General features: G+C 38.5%; 1 protein-coding gene across 2 annotated transcripts in view; it reads right to left on the reverse strand.

Annotated features, from left to right (window-relative positions):
• The window catches only part of LOC130408953 (uncharacterized), a 43,196-nt gene extending 26,964 nt beyond the window's left edge, over nucleotides 1-16,232 (reverse strand). Inside the window, exon 1 of one of the 2 annotated variants that reach the window (XM_056732480.1) lies at nucleotides 16,005-16,232. The gene's annotated coding sequence lies outside the window, so the exon portion shown is untranslated. Of the gene's footprint in view, nucleotides 1-13,541; nucleotides 13,669-16,004 lie in introns of those variants that run through there. The other variant, XM_056732481.1, reaches the window with a different exon arrangement.
• Nucleotides 16,233-19,159: the final 2,927 nt, after the last annotated feature.

A 19,159-nucleotide genomic window follows, 5' to 3' on the forward strand; every position in this document is an offset into this window, starting at 1 on the left:
GATTATTTTGACCAATATTGAGATCCCGATTATTTAATACGATACTCATTAACTTTTAAAACAAACATTGAAGTTTAAAAATGAATTTTGCAAATGAATACTGGTGTCAAAACTGGGTAGGAGGAGGACTTTATTATTAAAAGAGGTGTGAAAACTTTGTTCCCACAGGATGCCTTGAGGGTGAGGAAAACATGGGGAAATTTAGTTTTGCCTGCGAAATCACCGATCAAATCTAATTGAATAGCTTTTATCATAATAGGTCTGCTGAGGGCTACAATGTTTTACATCTGTTTGACGACTCTGGGCTTATCTTGACCCATCTTAGACTTTGGGTTGTAAATAAAAAAAATCTTGGTTTTACTAAACCTTTTAAATTATTACACAAAATAGTAGGGTTAATTATTAATTAACTTGCATTATCAGGTGTGTGCATGCATGTGAAGGCATGCACACGCAGTCCCTGAGTGTTTGAATCTGCTCTTCCTTCTGCGGTTTAATTTTGGATGACTCACCCACTTTCCACCTTCTTTTGCAAAGGTGCAGGCAACCTCCACCCTGCCTCCACATCAACGTGCGAACCCACGCCCACACATTACTGCACCCGGGACGTGTCGTGATCAAATGCACAAAACACAGAGAGGCCCTCTCTCCGTTCAATACTCTTTTTCCAAGGGGAGAACAAAGCAGAGAGGCGATAGATTGTCTACGCCAGCGTAAGCGTCATTTCCATCCCTGATCGAATGTGTGAAGGGATACAGAGCAAACTCCTAAATTTTCTGACTGTTCACAAGGCAGGCACAGTTACGTAATTCTCATATGAATAATATATAACAGCCATGTGAGATGTTTGAAGTGTACAGTATGCAGCAGAAAGGCAACGAAGGCTTTAATAATCCTGCTAAAAATCCAACCTCAAAAAGAAGTGTGGTTTTCAGATCAAGCACCCAGAATATTCAAGTTTTTTTTTCAAACAAATCGGATCAGATTTGATCAGATAAAAAAATGTCCACAATCCTTAGTAGTCCCACTTTATACAGACAGTTTGAACAACTTTACATTATGTAAAAATACAATCCTAAATCGAAAGTGTGTCATTTATGTTTAAATAATTTATTCTACCACGGATGAATGTACATAGTTAATTATAAGCAAGCAAATCCCTGTAAATTGTAAACACAATGTGGCACTTTCAAAACATTGCTCTGTTTGTTTGAGCATCACAACCAACAACACAGCTTCAACTGAGTTTAGGGTCATGTTTATCCAAACAAAGGAAGACAGGAGAGTCATTATTCCATTTGGTGATATTAGTGCCACAAAAACAAAATCTTCTCCCTAAACATTTCTACTTGTAATTTCTCCAATACACTTGCCCCATAGACTTACAATATAAATGTCTTATAGCTTTTAATTTTGTACAACTGGAAAAATGAGGCTAAAATGTAGCTGTCATAAATAGACATTTCTTTGAGGTGTATTTACAAAGTGACATGGTGCCGTAAATAAGTATTTATTTACGGTTGTTTAAGCCCAGTTCGTGGGAGAAGCAGTTTGTTGCAGTTTGAGAATCATCTGAAAGTCCGCAGTTTCGTTTCCATTGTGTGCGTCCGGTGAGTCACGTGTTAACAGTTGCGTTTAATTGGCGTGTTATTGGGAGATTTTGGAAGGCGTATCCTGCTGAATTCAAATGCTAGACTAAAACGGGTATATAAGTAAGACTATCCACCGCGTGCAGCGGTCGCGTGCAGCCCTCATCGCGTGAAGACCGAAGAGAGTAAAGACCATCGACTCTACCTGTGCGACTCCACCGAGCAACGACACAGACAAGGCACTTGAGTATTACTGTTTGCACTTCGACTATTATCTTTATTTGTCTTGTACATTCCTTCCTTTTTTACTATGTGTTTCCAAATCCATACTGTCATTACATCTCGTACACAAACGGTTGCTCGCAGAAGGCCACGCATGGCTAATGCTAACAACCTGCGTACTCTTTCTGCATCCAACACTACCTCTATTACCTTTCCTATTGGTTTATTGAACTGCCAATCCGCTGTAAACAAGGCAGATTTCATCACAGCTATTGCAAAACATTCTGGTCTTTCTATTTTAGCACTTACTGAAACCTGGATCAAACCCGAGGACACTGCCACACCGGCTGCACTCTCCAATAATTGCACTTTCTCCCACAGCCCACGCATATCAGGGAGGGGCGGAGGAACCGGTCTACTTATTCCTAACAACTGGAAATTTAAACAGCTTGCACCCTCATGCAACAACACCGCCTTTGAGTTTCATGCTGTCACTGTCATATACCCTGTTAAAACACATGTTGTAGTTATATATCGTCCCCCAGGGCACCTTGGACTCTTCTTGGAGGAATTGGACACACTTCTGTCATCATTCCCCGAGGATGGTACTCCTCTGGTGGTACTTGGAGACTTAAACATCCACCTGGAAAAACCACAGGCTGCTGACTTCAACAACCTGACTGCATCGTTTGACCTCAAGCGAGTCCCCACTTCAGCAACCCATAAATCTGGTAATCAACTTGATCTCATCTACACACGCTATTGCTTCACCCATCACTCCCAGGTAACCCCACTGCACACGTCAGATCATTTCCTCATAACCCTTGATCTCGACTTAACTTCTCCAGACACTACAAATGATTCCCCACTGGTCACATTCCGACGCAACCTACGATCACTCTCTCCTTCCCGCTTATCCTCTGCAGTCTCTGCTACTCTCCCACCCGCTAAACAGTTCTCTCTCCTTGATGCTAACACTGCCACCAACACCCTTTGCTCCACACTAACCTCCTGCTTAGACATCTTATGCCCTCTTAGATCTAGACCATCTCGTGCATCTCCTTCTGCCCCCTGGTTATCTGAAGTTCTCCGTGAGCATCGCGCATCTCTCAGGTCTGCTGAGAGAAAGTGGCGCAAATCAAAAGAACCCACTGACCTCTCTCTCTACCAGTCTATTCTCTCTTCCTTCTCTGCGGATGTCTCCTCTGCGAAAACCCAATACTACCACACTAAAATCAACAACTCTCCTGACCCTCGTACTCTCTTTAAAACCTTTTCTGCTCTCCTCTGCCCGCCTTCCCCCTCACCTCCATCGGACTTAACAGCTGACGATTTCGCATCGTTCTTTTTAAAGAAAACGAGCACCATCAGCAATCAATTCTCTGCGCCACCGCCTCTTGACCACAGTCAATCCCCTGACACATGCTTGTTCCCCTCGTTCTCTCTCCTATCTGAAGAGGAAGTTTCCAAGGTAATTTCTTCCAAACACCCGACTACCTGCCCTCTAGATCCCATCCCCACACAGCTCCTCCAGGCCATCTCTCCATCGGTTGTTCCCTCTCTGACTCACATTATCAACTCGTCTCTCACCACTGGCACATTTCCTACACTCTTCAAAGAGGCCCGTATTACCCCACTACTAAAGAAGCCTACTCTTAATCCTGCACTGTTAGAAAACTATAGACCGGTATCCCTACTCCCCTTCGCTGCTAAAACTCTAGAACGTGTTGTTTGTAACCAGCTCTCATCTTTCCTCTCCCAGAACAACCTCCTGGACAGCAACCAGTCTGGGTTCAAGAGCGGTCATTCCACTGAGACTGCGCTGCTCTCTGTTATTGAAGCCCTGAGACTGGAAAGAGCCTCCTCTAACTCATCTGTTCTTATCCTACTGGATCTATCTGCCGCCTTTGACACCGTTAACCATCACATCCTCCTGTCCACCCTCAAGGCGATGGGGGTCTCTGGAATGGTGCTACAATGGTTCAGGTCTTACCTCTCGGGTAGGTCCTTTAGAGTATCTTGGAGAGGTGAGGTGTCGGAGTCACATCATCTCGACACAGGTGTGCCTCAGGGCTCAGTGCTTGGTCCGTTGCTATTCTCTGTATACATGACATCCCTTGGCTCTGTCATTAGGAAACATGGCTTTTCCTATCACTGCTATGCGGATGATACACAACTCTACATGTCTTTTCGCCCTGACGATCCGACTGTCTCTGCACGCATCTCAGCTTGCCTAGCCGACATCTCGCTCTGGATGAACGCCCATCACCTGCAGCTGAACCTTCCAAAAACAGAACTGCTTGTAATCCCGGCTGACACGAAGACTCATCACAACCTTTCCATTCAACTGGGCTCATCAACCATCACACCTTCCAGAAAAGCAAGAAACCTGGGAGTGGTAATCGATGATCAGCTCAACTTCACAGATCAAGTTGCCAACACCGCCCGGTCCTGTAGATTCATCCTCTACAATATCAGAAAAATTAGACCCTTCCTATCAGAGCATGCTACACAGATCCTTGTCCAGGCTCTTGTCCTGGCCAGACTGGACTACTGCAATGCACTACTGGGAGGACTTCCAGCTTGCACAACCAAACCTCTACAGATGATCCAGAATGCTGCGGCAAGAGTTATCTTTAATGAACCAAAGAGAGCACACGTCACTCCTCTACTCATTAAGCTACATTGGCTTCCCGTAGTCGCTCGCATCAAATTCAAGACTCTGCTCCTGGCCTACAAGACCACTACTGGTTCGGCACCACCTTATCTTAAATCGCTAATGCAGACATATGTACCCACCAGATCCCTACGCTCTGCAAACGAACGACGTCTTGTGGTGCCATCCCATAAAGGTAAAAAATCTCTCTCGCGCACCTTCTCCGGATCTGTTCCACCTATGTGGAATGATCTGCCCGCTGCTACAAGATCTGCAGATTCTGTAGCCATCTTTAAGAAACGCCTGAAAACACATCTCTTCCGCCAACATCTGACTGATCTGTTCTGACTCTTTTCTTCTCCACTCTTTTCTTCTCTACTCTTTTTCTTCTCTACTCAACTCAATGTATGAATGAGTGAATGGTTACGTATACTGTGTTAGGCTATATGAGACTAGTCTTCATTTTAATTGCACTTATGCTTTTGTTGTACTTATGCTGTCCTAATTGCTTCCATTACCTACCCCACTTGTAAGTCGCTTTGGATAAAAGCGTCTGCTAAATGACTAAATGTAAATGTAAATGTAAGTATTTATTTCAGATACAATATTACCATTGTGTGGAAATTGCTGGTAAACAGACATTTATCAAAGTCAAGCAAATGAGTACCGTATGTATAAGTTAGGAGACATTTCTGAAGTCGTCTGAAGGGTAGCTTTTGTTTACTGTCACCCGTTCCGTTTACGGGACACCTAAGTTTACATCAATATTGTGCATGTAATTTCTAATAGAATCATGACAAACTATATATCATTGGTACGGTCTAAGACTCTAGAATACAGATTTCTTTTGTGTTTTTTTAAATAATTTATGTAGGGAGAGTAATTGATTCTTTTTTATAAAGAGTGTGCTTAGATATTTTGTTGTCATTTTGTGCCCCGTATTTTTTTTAAGTATTTTTTAATCGAAGAAAAACGTAAACTTTTTAATTTATTTTTTACAATAAACCTAACAACATACCTTTAAATTTTTTGTGTGAGTGTGATTTGTTTTTAGCAATAATCAGCCACTTTTCCTTTTTCAAACGAGACCAACCGTAAGTCTGTATTCCAAAGAATTCATGAGTTTCCGCCATTTTAGTTCCAATATGAGTTTTCATCTGTAGGTTCAAAAAGGGCTCCGACAGGTAACAGGTTTTAATGTTTTTCAATTGCTTGATTTTCTTTTTAATCTCTTCAGTATATTTGTATTTTGTAACTGGACTGTCACTCTGTCTGTTGCTCTGTGAAGTGTTCACACATGCCTTTATGAACTCTCGGCTGCAGCAGTGAGGTGAACAGTTGCGATCACAGGTTAATGGTGTGCTCATTGATTTTACAGTGCTTGAAAGCCCGAGCAGGTTTACGCCTGACAGAGTTATGAAAAATGGAGTCCCAGGTGAATATGACCAACTGTTCATCTGTACTTTACATCCTATCTTTCCTTAATCTCCTTCTTTTCATGCCTTTTTGTCCCTCTTTCAAATATTCTATCTATGATGAAGCTAGTTGACCAAGAAACTCCTAAGCTGTGAAGAAATGTATGTTCATAATTTGATCACGAGATGCTAAGACAATTTCTTGATGATAAGATTACTCAACATAATAAATATTTAGTTTTAATGTATAACTTCTGATCCTAAATATCTCCACCGATACCCGTAACCGATTACGCATAGTCATATCTGCTGATTAAATTAATATTTTCTAACTTTCTGAATGTTACTAATTCATATAATGACTATTATTATTGAACATCAAACTGGTGATGTTTGTTAACATTTTCTATATACAGAGCACAAATTCATTGCATTTTCCTGTCCTGTTTTGATTGACAGGACATATCGGCACTCATCATTGGCTGATTGCCGATAGTGATCATCTGCCGATATATCGGTACATCTCTAATAATTATATGACATAATAACACTATATAATTTTGAACGTAGTACAATGTATTGTATACGTTTTTTTAAGTATTGTTTGCAATTCCAATGTGAAAACAGCTATTTTAGACATGAATAAATAGTCTATATTTAAACTAAATAATGCACGAAACAAGTATAACAGCGCTGTCCTTGCCAAACTCCAGATGTCTAAATTCACTTTTTTTGGAAAACACTGTACTTTTTAAATGATTAAATACTATGTTGTCAAAGTTGACAAGCACTTTTTAATACTTTTGATTGGTAAAATATTTGCAAACCCCAGTGACACATATAAAGGGTGACTAATAATAATGATTTATGGCAAAAAACGACATGACATTTCAGAATGACTGCAGCCATATGTGTGAGCTTATTTAGCTTAACATCAACTTCAGCAGATCGCAATAAGACAGTAAAAACCCTGAGCTGTTTTTAAAGTCTTGCTCCAGTCATGAAAATATAACGTTGCCCTCCATTCTTTCCATTAATGCAAATATACTGATTGGGGTGACCGAATTTACCGTTGAGCTCAATAAATCATGAAGGTCAATTTGCATCAGAAGTCTAGAAACTTCTAACGATGACTGACATTTACCGAGCTCGCTCACTGCTAATCAGGTTGATAATAATGCTTTTAGTTTATTTTTGATATGGTGAGCCAAGCATAACCTCTTGCATAATTCATGAGCTGGTTTTAGGGCTAATTGGGTTACTAACAATCTCATTAGAGTTCTCTGTAGTTCTGTGAACACTTCATCTATTGATCGGAGAAATCGATACGACACAAATCTATTCATCATGTCCAATAAAACACAACCTCACTGGGAATAAACACGGTCAGTGACCTTTTCAGTCATCTGTGAGGGGAAAAGGCACAAACTACAGAATTGAAGGAATAGCAAGAGAAAGACAGAGAGAGAGAGAGAGAGAGAGAGAGAGAGATCTCATTCCAGAACTCATGAGTTCCACTAGGGACTGTGGGATGCTTTCATGTGGAGGTGCATGCATAAATAAACGAAATTAATTTAACAAAGAAAAACTCCAGAAATAGACCTCTCTCATCCTCAAACCTTTATTACAACAGCCTCACCTGCTTCAATTAAATAAAAGATTTCTTGAACAGTCCAAATTATAAGCAGCTATTTATTAACATCATTGACGACAGCAGCATCTTAAAGAAGCTTCTTGGAGTTTTGAGTACTCTTAAAGGGATAGTAGTTTCCCTTAAAATAGCATATTGTCATATTCACTGACCATTGTTTAATTCTAAACCCATTTGGATTTCTTTCTCATGTACAACAAAAAGAAGATATTTTGAGAAATGTGTCAGTGGTTTTGTGTCCATGAAAATCAATAGTAAGGGCTTGCAAATGAGGAAATTTTATTTTTGATATATTTAAGATTTCTGTAACTCAACTGACAAGGTTGTGGGTTCTATTCCCAGGCAACACACAATTTCACAGACACCTGTTTTCAAGCTTTTGATAAACATCGGCGTGAATGTATAACATCTCATCATCATTTATAATTGCCTTGAATGTGCGAGATTCATTTTCAAGCGTACGTAACAGGTATCAGATATATCAAACTGTGCTACAACGCCAAGCTCCGTTTCGACATATGTGCTCGCTTTTTGCAGCCTCTTGCTAAAAATAGAGCAGCACTAGTCTGCTGTTAGTTCACACTGGTAAAAGAGGACAGTACTGGATGTGTGTGTGTGCGTCACTGTGCTCTAGCGTGTGTTTCTTCACATGGAAGACCACAGAGTCTTTGAACAACGCAACTGATTTCCTACCACACACGCTCTTTCACCTCCTGGCAAAGTGCAGAACGCTGAGACTCACAACAATGTGTAGGTGTTGATAAGAATGCAGTTGCCGTTTGCCAGAGCATCAGTGTCGAGATTGTAAACACTGACTAAAAATAAACTCCACAATGTCTTTATCTCTGTCTCCATGGTTCAGTTTAACTGTGACATCATAACACAGCAAACCAAACGCTCGATAAGTTCATAGTTTGTTTTAAAGTCAAATCCAGTCATTCCACTCGCTGTTTTGTGCTCAAATGTCTTAGATTAGTCAGTATGGGGGTTAAATGACTCGAATCGATGCGTTGTCTGGCTTCACAGCAGACAGTGGAGACGGAGGAAGGATCCGCTATACTGTTCTGTAAGGGGGCATAAGGCTCATCCGTAAACTCTGTCGATGTCTCATGCAGTGCTTATAGGGTGTGAAACAGTGCATTGTGGGACATCTGTGCGGGGAAAATCCGAATAATTAAAGAGAGTGTCTTTGAACCGCTCTGTGCATGACGTAATGCACGAAACATACTCGACACAAATTTACGAGTGCAAATGCTTTCAGCGACGCAACATCAGCAGATGAGGTGTTTGGGAGGATTTCTATTTCGAAGATAAAATATGACTTTGAATTTATTTTGAATGATATGCAGCATTATATGAGCTGACAGAAACACTTTTTGTGAAGGGGCGCATGAGATTTAATGATAGGGCCATAGGGTGGGTGTACACACAGCAACACAAAAAGATTGCAAAACACTGTCGTACGTTTCCAAATTTAGTAAAGCGTATTCCATCGTTACATGAAATCTCTCACAAACACAGATCTGTGGCTGGGTCTGGTGTGTGTTTCGGGGCGGATGCTCTGCACATCACAAGCACGCTGCACTTTTCCTGTCGTGTACTTTAACACCCGACGTAACTACGATGAGTTACCCAGACCACAAGCCAGGACTTAAAGAGGACAAGGAAAGATGATCTCAGATCATACTAGAAAATAGGTCAATAGACATTCGTCCTATCAATGGGACGGCGAAAAATATGCATGTGTCGTCCCTCCTAGTTGACTGATCTACACTTTTCTTTATTGACCAAAAATCTCAATTCTACCATCTTTTATTCACCCTCATGTGGTTTAAAACGAGTTTGACTTTTAATCTGAGAAACTCAAAAGACGATATTTAGAGAAATGTCTCTGTGGTTTTGTGTGCATACAATGGAAGTCAATGAGGGCCAATGTTGTTTGGTTACCAACGTTCATCAACATATATTTTGTGTTCCGCAGAAGACAGAAAGTCATACAGGTTTGAAATGACATGATGCTGAGTAAATGGTGACAGATTTTTTATTTTGTTATGACATCTGGGCATCATAACAGTAAGTGATAATCGCAAACCAGTTTGACCTATTCATTCGCAAAATGTTGCAAAAGTAAATCCATTTTACGTCACACGTATACAGACTCAAATGTTTTATGTCTGTGTTTTGTTACCGTTTGGAGACTACGCCATTGGTATTTAAATGGCGGAGAACAGTCAAAGTGATTAGGCAACACGGATGATAAGGAGTGAAAATAGATAAAGGCTATTACGCCTTTCGCCCCGAGGAAATGAATCAATATTGTGTAGTGTTATGGATGAAGCCTGTTAGTCTAATGCGTATCACAACAGGCTCCCGAAATACTGCTAAGTGCTTAAATGCCTATTGAGTTTGATGCAGCCCAGTCCTATTTCCTGATCATATGATAGCCAGTGATGAGAAATAGATGGGGGGTTCCTGTCCGTCTGTATAAAAGCAATGGCAAAATGAATCTCACTTTCTGTCATCCACAGTGGAAAGAAAGAAACGAGAGAGCAGCTCCCCGGGTCAAGGCCTTTCCACCAATCAAGAGAAGGAAGATGATGTCGATGAGTCTAACGCATGCAGGTCATTCAATAGCTATGTTGGGTTAAACCTGCGGGTGGTTTGCTCTTAATATAAAGTGCCAAATAAAGTATGCAAAAAATGTGATGTCATAGGAGGAACTTTTTTTTAAATTCCAAAAGAATATCACCAAAGTGCACTAAAACAAAAACAAGGACTGGTGCATACAAAAACATGAGATTATTAATTTAAATAAAGATTTTTGACTGATTTATGACAACACGAAGATATTGTATGGCTTCAGAATTGTTTGACTTATATCGGAGTGCTTTTTTTCAGATCTTCTCTTTCATTATATTAAAAATAGCTATTCTTAAATATGTCACCTCATGTGATCCACAGAAGAAAGAAAGTCATTTGGTTTTGCGGTAATATGAGGGGAAATAGATGATGACATCTACCTGTTTGGGTGAGCTATTCTTTTAAGAAAAATGGCTCTAGATAGCACCATCATTTGGTTCTCTGGTTTGTAACAACAGCGTAAATCCTATCGGAGGTAAATATAATCCTGCTTTTTAGGCTGAGCGGCGAGCAGGAGCCAAGTGCAGGATTAAAAAACACAAAAGTCTACATGAAACGGCCTTCTTTATATTGTACTCTCTTAATAGTGCCATATTTACTAAAGGGTGTTCAACCAAAAACATTATTTTTAAACAGTACTAAATATATTAACCCAAAATGTATTTGATGTATTTAAGATCTGGGGCATCATGTATAAAACTTGATATAGGTTTAGTGTTTATGTAGTAAATGTATTTTAAATAAGTACATTTTTATGTCTCTGAAAATGTGCATGGAAAATGGCATCCATGGATTTCAATGCTCATATATAAGAAACTTGAATAAGTGTTGAACATGTTAAGGATTTCATGACATCAAGCAAAAGAGGCCAACCAAGACAAAAAAAAATTATCTCCTTTGAAAAAATGATATGTTCACAATAACACCAGTGTGCATTAGAAATATAAACAGGGTCAATTTTGATTTCATGCAATCTACTGTATTGAATGCAACCATTTCTGCTTAAAAGTAACCACCATTTATTGAGGGAGACACACCAAAAAGGGGTTTTAATGATTTTTTTGAACTATTATATTAGCGTTTATTTAACTATCATAACTGCCTAAATGGTATAGTTTCCCCAATCTTTTAAATGATGTCATCCTTTACTCTCATATTGTTTCAAACATGTAAACATTTTTCTGCTTTGTAGAAGACATCTTGTGGGATGCGGGAAGCCAAACAGTTCTGGGGCACCATTGACTGCCATAATAGTTTCATTTTCGTCTGCAACCATATCACCCTGTAGCCCAAGACTGATGCAGCCCTGGATGGGAGACCTCCTGGGAAAAACGAGGTTGCAGCTGGAGGTATTACTGAAGCCAGTAGGGGATGCTCACCCTGTGGTCTGTATAGGTCCTAATCCCCCATACATTGATGGAGAAACTATACTGTCACCCTACCCTAACCATCCCCATATGTACTGATTGGCTTCATCATTCTTTCCTCTCCACCAATAAGCTGGTGTGCAGTATGGCTGCCATCACGTCATCCAGGTGGTGCTTGAGGAGATTTACTCCTTCTGTGTAAAAGCGCTATATAGCAATTGTGACCCACAACTGTTTGGTTACAAATATAATTCCAAATATCTTTCTCTGTGTTCCACGCAACAATAAAACTTAGACAGGTTTGAAACTAGATGAGGGCAAGTAAATAAAGAATAAAGACCATTTTTAAAGGGATAATTCACCCAAAAATGAAAATTCTGTCATCGCCTTAGATTAGTAATAAGGTTCTATCTGACATTTTGGTCAAAATCGAGTCATTCACATATTCTTATTCTGTGACAACTTATTGACATTATGTCATGTTTGTTTTTTAAATGTGTGCATTTTGGGACTTTTTCTAAGAAAACAAAAAGGTTCTATCTAAAAAATTAAATTATAGTTTGGTGCTATAAGGTTCTATTAGCAAGAGCCAATCAGCACTTTGAATGCACACAGCTTTCCTTGTCATTTGACAAGACCCCTAAGTGACGCAGGAATATCTGAGGAAACAATGTTTAAAAGAAACCTCAAGGTTGACTGTTTTATTGATACTCTTGGCAACGAGAGCAGCTCAAACGACAGTATTTTTTGTTTTGTTGAGGAGATTATTTTTATATTTATAGACACAGCACTAGCCAGGAGCGCTATCTTCCTAATACCTGCTGGGTTTACAAGACTCTCATAATGCAGTTAATGCCAAATAGTCAACAACGTCAAGTGTCTTGATTACAACAATAACAAAATATATATTTTTTTCAGCCATGCTCATCTCTAAAAAGAAATTTGATCGGTCCAACCTTCTGTGGATAAAACATCGATACAAGCACGGCTTTTTATGCTTATCTTGAACAAGAAAAAGCATCCTATAATATGAAATAAGTGTTGTCCTATAATATGAAAAACCATGTAAATGTACTTTTTTACACATCATTATACACTATTTCAAGTTTTAACAAAAGTGCTTAGTAAATTGTTTGTGTTTCTTGAAAATGTAATGCTTGAATGAATGCTTTGTAGATATAACCGAAAGTTATTTTTTTCAGAATCAGAAGGTTCTATCTGCGTTTAACCGGTTCCAAAAAAAACATTTACAAATTTCTGAAACATTAAGGGTCTCATGTACAAAAGAGATTTTTTCCTCATATCATTTTTGCCATATGAAATCCATAAACTTTAATGCTCGATATCTCAAAAACTACTCAGAACAGTCCTCAGATAAAACTTAATAATTCCAATTCCACGATTGGCTCACCTTTGATTTGTTCAAAATCTGTATAAATTTCTTAGTTCTGCTGAACACAGAGATATTTAGAAGAATGTTTATAACCAGTCAGATTTGGATAAAAGTATCCCTTTAACTAACATAACTGGGCAAACAACGAAATATATTTAGAAAAATGTTTGTAGTATAACAGTTCTGGGGCACTTTTGACTACCATAATTGACTACCATACGATGGTGCCCAAGAACCATGTATTTGTTGCATAAGTTTCACTCCAAAACTCTAAAATAAAGCTGACCCGCCATGATCTTGGCAGGAATCCCATGACACTTTAAGGGATAGTTCACACAAAAATGAAAATGATTTAATTATTTGCTCACCCTCATGTCATTTCAAACCTATATGACTTTCTTTCTTATGCAGAACACACGAGAAGATATTTTTAAGAATGTTGATAACAAAACAGCATTGGCCCACATTGTCATCTGTTGTATGAACACAAAACAACTGAGACATTTCACAAAATATCTTCCTCTGTGTTCCAGAAAAAAGTCATATACAGGTTTTGAACAACATGCCAATAAATTAAGCTAGAATTTTAATTTTAAGGCCAACTGTACCTTTAAACAAAGTCAGTCATTTCATGTCACACATCGACCACTCTTTGTAATCTTGATATATGCTGCATTTGTGGGTTTCCCTTCGATCGCAGCTTCCCTCTCATCTCTATTCCTCCCTGGTCTTTTCTTGCTCTGTCATGTTAATTATTAAGGACATTTTATCCAGTCACTGCATCTGCTGCCCTAAACCCTCCCCTTCCCGACGGTCACACATATTCCTCTCTAATCCATGGGGACGATTCGTTCCCCCATCCCTCTCTCTCACTTCCTCTTTCTTAAGATACAGAAGCTGCGAGCGTTACTTGATCCTGAATCCACTTTGACATCAACAGTGGCAGGAGTGCATCGCATGCATATGAAGCCGACGCCCCTGCACGCCGCACAGGGGAGAGCGCCTGTACAAAACGGACAGAGCGTGCAAACTGACCCACTCGAGTACCTTTGTAACACTAAGTCTAACCCACAGCGAGCTGGTGTCTGGATCCCGCTGCTACAGTGTGACAGTCTGTCACTTTACACAACACAGACTCCAGCCATGTGGTTAAAAATACTGTCTGTAAGGATGTGGCATGTTTTATATATAAGAGTCAACCAGAACTCAAGAAAGCGTTCTGAGGCTGTTCGATGGATTTTAAAAGTTGTAAGAGTTGTAAAAGCAGAAAGAGCGTGATGAATTGGAAATGCTTTCAGTTAATTGTATACGTAGATTGCACAAGTGTATGTGTGAGTGAGAAAGAGAGAGAGACCAGATTACTCATGCTTTTTAAGGGTGCGCCTGTGCAGATCTTGCTTTGCATGGTGCACTAGGCAAGAAACGTAAAAAAAATATATATTTTTTTAAGCTATGTCTTATAGAAAACATTAAACCTTGGAAAGTTAGTATGTCCATTTTTCATTTATTTTCAAAAATAATTACTTTTGTTTATATTGCATATTGTATATACTTTACTATCACCCTTCATATTTTTCTGTTGGTTTTGCAAATATTTAATCAATAAAAATGTATTAAAAGGTCTTGCCAACTTTGACAACATATTGTTTAATGATTCAAAAACTACTGCGCTTTTTTTCTGTAAAGTTGCAGTTTGGAAAAATGGGGTATCCACCTGAAGGCAACGATATATTTATTAATGTTTGGTGAGCAATAAGCTTTGGTTCCAATCCAAAGCTGACATTAGTTAAAAGCAAAATTACAACTAAACTTCAAAGTCGTCAATCAGCATTTTCAGTTTGCAGTGACATGGCAATGGTTAAACAATATCAGCATTTTGCAGTTTGAAGCAAATGATCCGCAAAGGATGCAACCCAACATAAATTTCTACACATTTTTTTTAATCCACACAAAGAGGACAGGTCTCTGACAGGTCTCTCTCTCTCAAACGCACTATAAGCGTGAGCTGCAGAGTAAGAGGATTTCATTCATCCATATTCACTATATTGGACAGACTCGAGCAGTTTCTCGGTCAGCATGCACTGGAGACATAAGCTCGGGGTGTGAAGTCACTTTCTTGCTTGAATGAAGTCTATCCTGCAGCGTCTAGAATAACTTGACACTTAAGGATCACACCATTAATTGCAGACACTATGAATGGAAATGTTTCATCACCGAATTAACATCACGCAGACTTTTCCTACTCTGCCTTAAAAAAAAAAACTGTAATGTTATCAGATGTTCATATTATTGTACTATTAATATATACTGCCATACTGTATGATTCTCATTTATGGTGTAATCCTTTATGAAAATGAATAATGGTCTTCCGTTTGTAACCATGTTTTTATTTGTATTAAGACTACATGTTTTTAATACAGTTACTCTAGATTAACTATGACATTTGAAGTTAAACTGTGCTTATACAAAAATATCAGCCGAAATATATCATGGCTACTGCACTTTTCCCATAATAAAACCATTGGTAATTTTACCAAAGGATTGATTGACCGTCTACTGTAAAACATGTCCAAAAACATGGTAACAATGTACATGGCAGCCCATAGCACTGGCATGGCACAAAAATGCAAGTACACATAGGTACTTTACATGATGGAGGAAAATGAGAAATTCATTCAGGACACACTTTAACCTCATTAGTTTACTCTCGCCATCATCTCCCTTCCTTTCACCGCCCCTCTCAAGAAAAAACAGAATCAATAAGGACATCAATATGAGCTCAGAACACCCATTCAATATTCTCAAGTCTACTCCAAAAGATCTCAGCACACAGTTAATTATGCTTGTAGACCTGTTAAGACTGTCTAGGAAACGTTTCATGTGCATAACCAAATAGTAGCCTACGTTAAATGACTGTTATATAAAGTGGAAAATATGTTAAAGTTCAGATCAACATTCCTCCGTGCAATACATTAAACGTATCTGTAGATGAAAAACACCCGTCTCCAAGTTCACCTTATCTGTGATCCACATTTTAAAAGCATTTGTATGGAGACACGATGCGCCCTTACCGTGCGTTTCACAAAGCCAGAGAGACGGATGCTGCGCGCAGGATCTCCATCCTCTTAATACACTCTACCGCTCGCATAAGAGAGATGAAAAGCTCATAAGCTCTTCTCTTGTGCACGGAGGAACAGACCGGGCATCATGGATGGTATTTCTCTATTAGATCATCTGGTGTGAAGCGCAGTCAGTGCCGCCTACTCTGGATTGAGTTTAGAGACAGCAGAGGAAGCGACGATCGCTCACTTTCTTCTGGCATATGGAGCATGTGATGGAGAATCAGCCCTCCATCTGCGAGAACCCGCTCAGCGCCACCCAACGGATATAAAACTCATGAAACTAATGACTTCCTCTATTGGAAGCCCAATGTAAATTAAAGTGTTACAATAGAAGACTGTTGTGTAAGACAAAGCGAAAATGAAATCTCAATATTGACAGAGTTACGTTTAAATTAGGCTTTGTTTTAATGTTGACTATTTTAGTCCCACTATTGTTACGATTTCAGAATTAGTTTCATAGTTTGTGTTTTATAGTTATTTCCTAATGGCTTTTTTTTTTTAATGTTTTTAAAAATCATTTTATATAAATATTTCGTATTAGACGATTTCAGCTTTAACAACATAAACGTTGCGTGGCCCAAACTTTACTTCCGGTAGACCTTTGCAAAGAATTATCTGCAAATTATAATTAACTGTTGAGTAGTTTAAATTTAATTTATAAAATGTGTAAAATAATACAAATATAAAATAAAGAAAAAATAAATTGTTGTATTACTAGCACCTAGCCAGACTGACATACACCAAACACAGACCGGATATGCAATGGTGTATTACGTCTCTTTGTATACTCCATTATCCCAAAAATGTAATTGCCCCTCTGAGAATATTAAAGTTTATTTTATTGTACTTCATCCATTCCTTCATTGGACTATATAACTCTTTTCTTTTGTATTTCGCTTCCGGAATGAATACTTGTAATCACATAAAGCAGTTACACTTTACATGTATTTAGTGTGTATCGCAGTATTACCTTGTACTATACATGCTTAAAGGGATACTTCACCCAAAAATGAAAATTCTGTCATTATTTACTCACTTTCGACTTGGTCCATATCTGTATACGTTTTTCTGTTCTGATGAACACAGAGAAAGATATTTGGATGAATGCTTATTACCAACCAAACTTGCCCCCCATAGACTCCCATAGGAAGAATTACTTTGTCGTTTTTTTTTTGTTGAGTTGAACACAAAAGAAAACATTTTGAAGAATGTAGGACAGCAAACAGTTCTAGAGCACTTTTATCCACCATTGTATTATTTCCTACTATTGTTGACAATGGAGGACAGAATCCTTCTGGTTGTAATCATTCCTTCAAATATATTTCTCTGTGTTCATCACTATCCCTTTAATAAGCCTATGTGATTGTAGGGAATTTAAAGGGATAGTGTACCCCAAAAAAATAATCTGTCCTCATTTATTAACTCACATGTCATTCCATGACCTTCTTGCCTCTGCACAACACACACAAACAAATATATTTTAAAGAACATTGGTAACCAAACAACACAGGCCCCTATTGTCATTCACAGAAGAAAGGCTCGTATGGTTTACCCGCACATTGTTATTGCTATTGTTCTGTTAAAGTAGTTCTATGAAAACACGTTGTATCCTTTTATGGCTTTTATTAAACAATGCCGTTATATGCATACATGCAACATTTCAAAAGATAAATTTTTTGTTAGTTATAAGATGTTATCTGACACTCATCCATATGTTGCCGATGTTTCCCAGAGAGCAGTTTCATGGCTATAGATTCCCACTAAAATAATCAATGAGCAACTCACTTTCTCTGAGTACTCTTTAGATTGCCAACAGCTTTTACGCTCCTTTGTCTGGGTCTCATTGTAGTCTTTATTTACGTCTGGCTCACGGCACAGGTCTCGTCTGCTGACCAGCCTGTCAGTCTGCATTAGCTACTGTTTAAATGGCATACAATACAAAGCTCCAAAGCTCTGACCCTCCATTTAGCAGAGCGCACACCAGCACGTTTAACAGAAGGGAGCTGGAGAAAAGGAGACCCTCCAGGATACAGTACAGTATAAAACAATTTGACATTATTGCCACAGTTGCTGTTTAACTGTAAATGTTGGCTGATCTTTCCCAATCTAAAGATTGCAGTCAATGTTTCTAGACTGTCTGGGACTGTGGTTTTTTACCCCATTGGATGCTTTGTGGTGTTTTTTTGGCCACAAATATGATTCATCTCTGTGCTAGGGTCCCTCTGCTTAAACCTTACATTACTTTTATTCTTTCTGTAGAAAATAATGAGCAAAATCTATTAACAATAAAGCAAGTACATGAATCTCTACTTATGAATAAGTAATAGTAGAACAGTATCTGCAGTTCTCCTGTTCAAAAATATACCCCATTACTATTTATAGAGGTTTGGTTTTAGCACTTTGTGTGTGTGTGTGTGTATATGTTGGAGGGATGCTTTTAAGAGGGGAATCAAAGGGTACAGTGATGTAATGGAAAGTGAAGTGTTCTATAGCAACACGGCCTCTGTGTGTAAAAGATTCATCACTTTGCTTCATGTTCACAGAAAGGAAAGAGTTGACCAGCACGGGGAGGAACAGCTTTTAAAGGTTTTTCTATAATGAATCAGCACAGACTGTAAAAAGGATCAAGAAGGGTTCGCACAGAGCAATTGACAGTGAATGGAAGATTTTGAAAGTTATTTCATCCTTTATTGTTAACACAAATCGTGTTTTTCAATGTGTGAGGTTAACCTAAGTTTTGACCGTATTAAACTTTATTCATTAGGAATGGAATATGAATGGAGTGATGGAGAAAAAAATAAAGGATTTGGAGATGTTTCTCAACTCAATTCAACTTTATTTATATAGCGCTTTTTACAATTTTCATTGTTTACGAAGCATAAATTGTAAAAAGCGCTATATAAATTCAGTAAATGATTCCGTTCGGGTCAATACAGTTTAAATAAACATACATGAATCCTAAAGACAATTATTTTAAAAATATATGTTTATTATGTATTAAATGTAACAAATGTGTCTTCGGTTTGCTTGTTTTTACAAATTGATGAAAAAGTCCTAATTATTTATTCGGTCATTAAAAGTGTACTACAGATTAGAAGTGTCAT

Source organism: Triplophysa dalaica, chromosome 20 (assembly GCF_015846415.1).
Source record: "Triplophysa dalaica isolate WHDGS20190420 chromosome 20, ASM1584641v1, whole genome shotgun sequence".
Taxonomy (NCBI): Eukaryota; Metazoa; Chordata; class Actinopteri; order Cypriniformes; family Nemacheilidae; genus Triplophysa; species Triplophysa dalaica.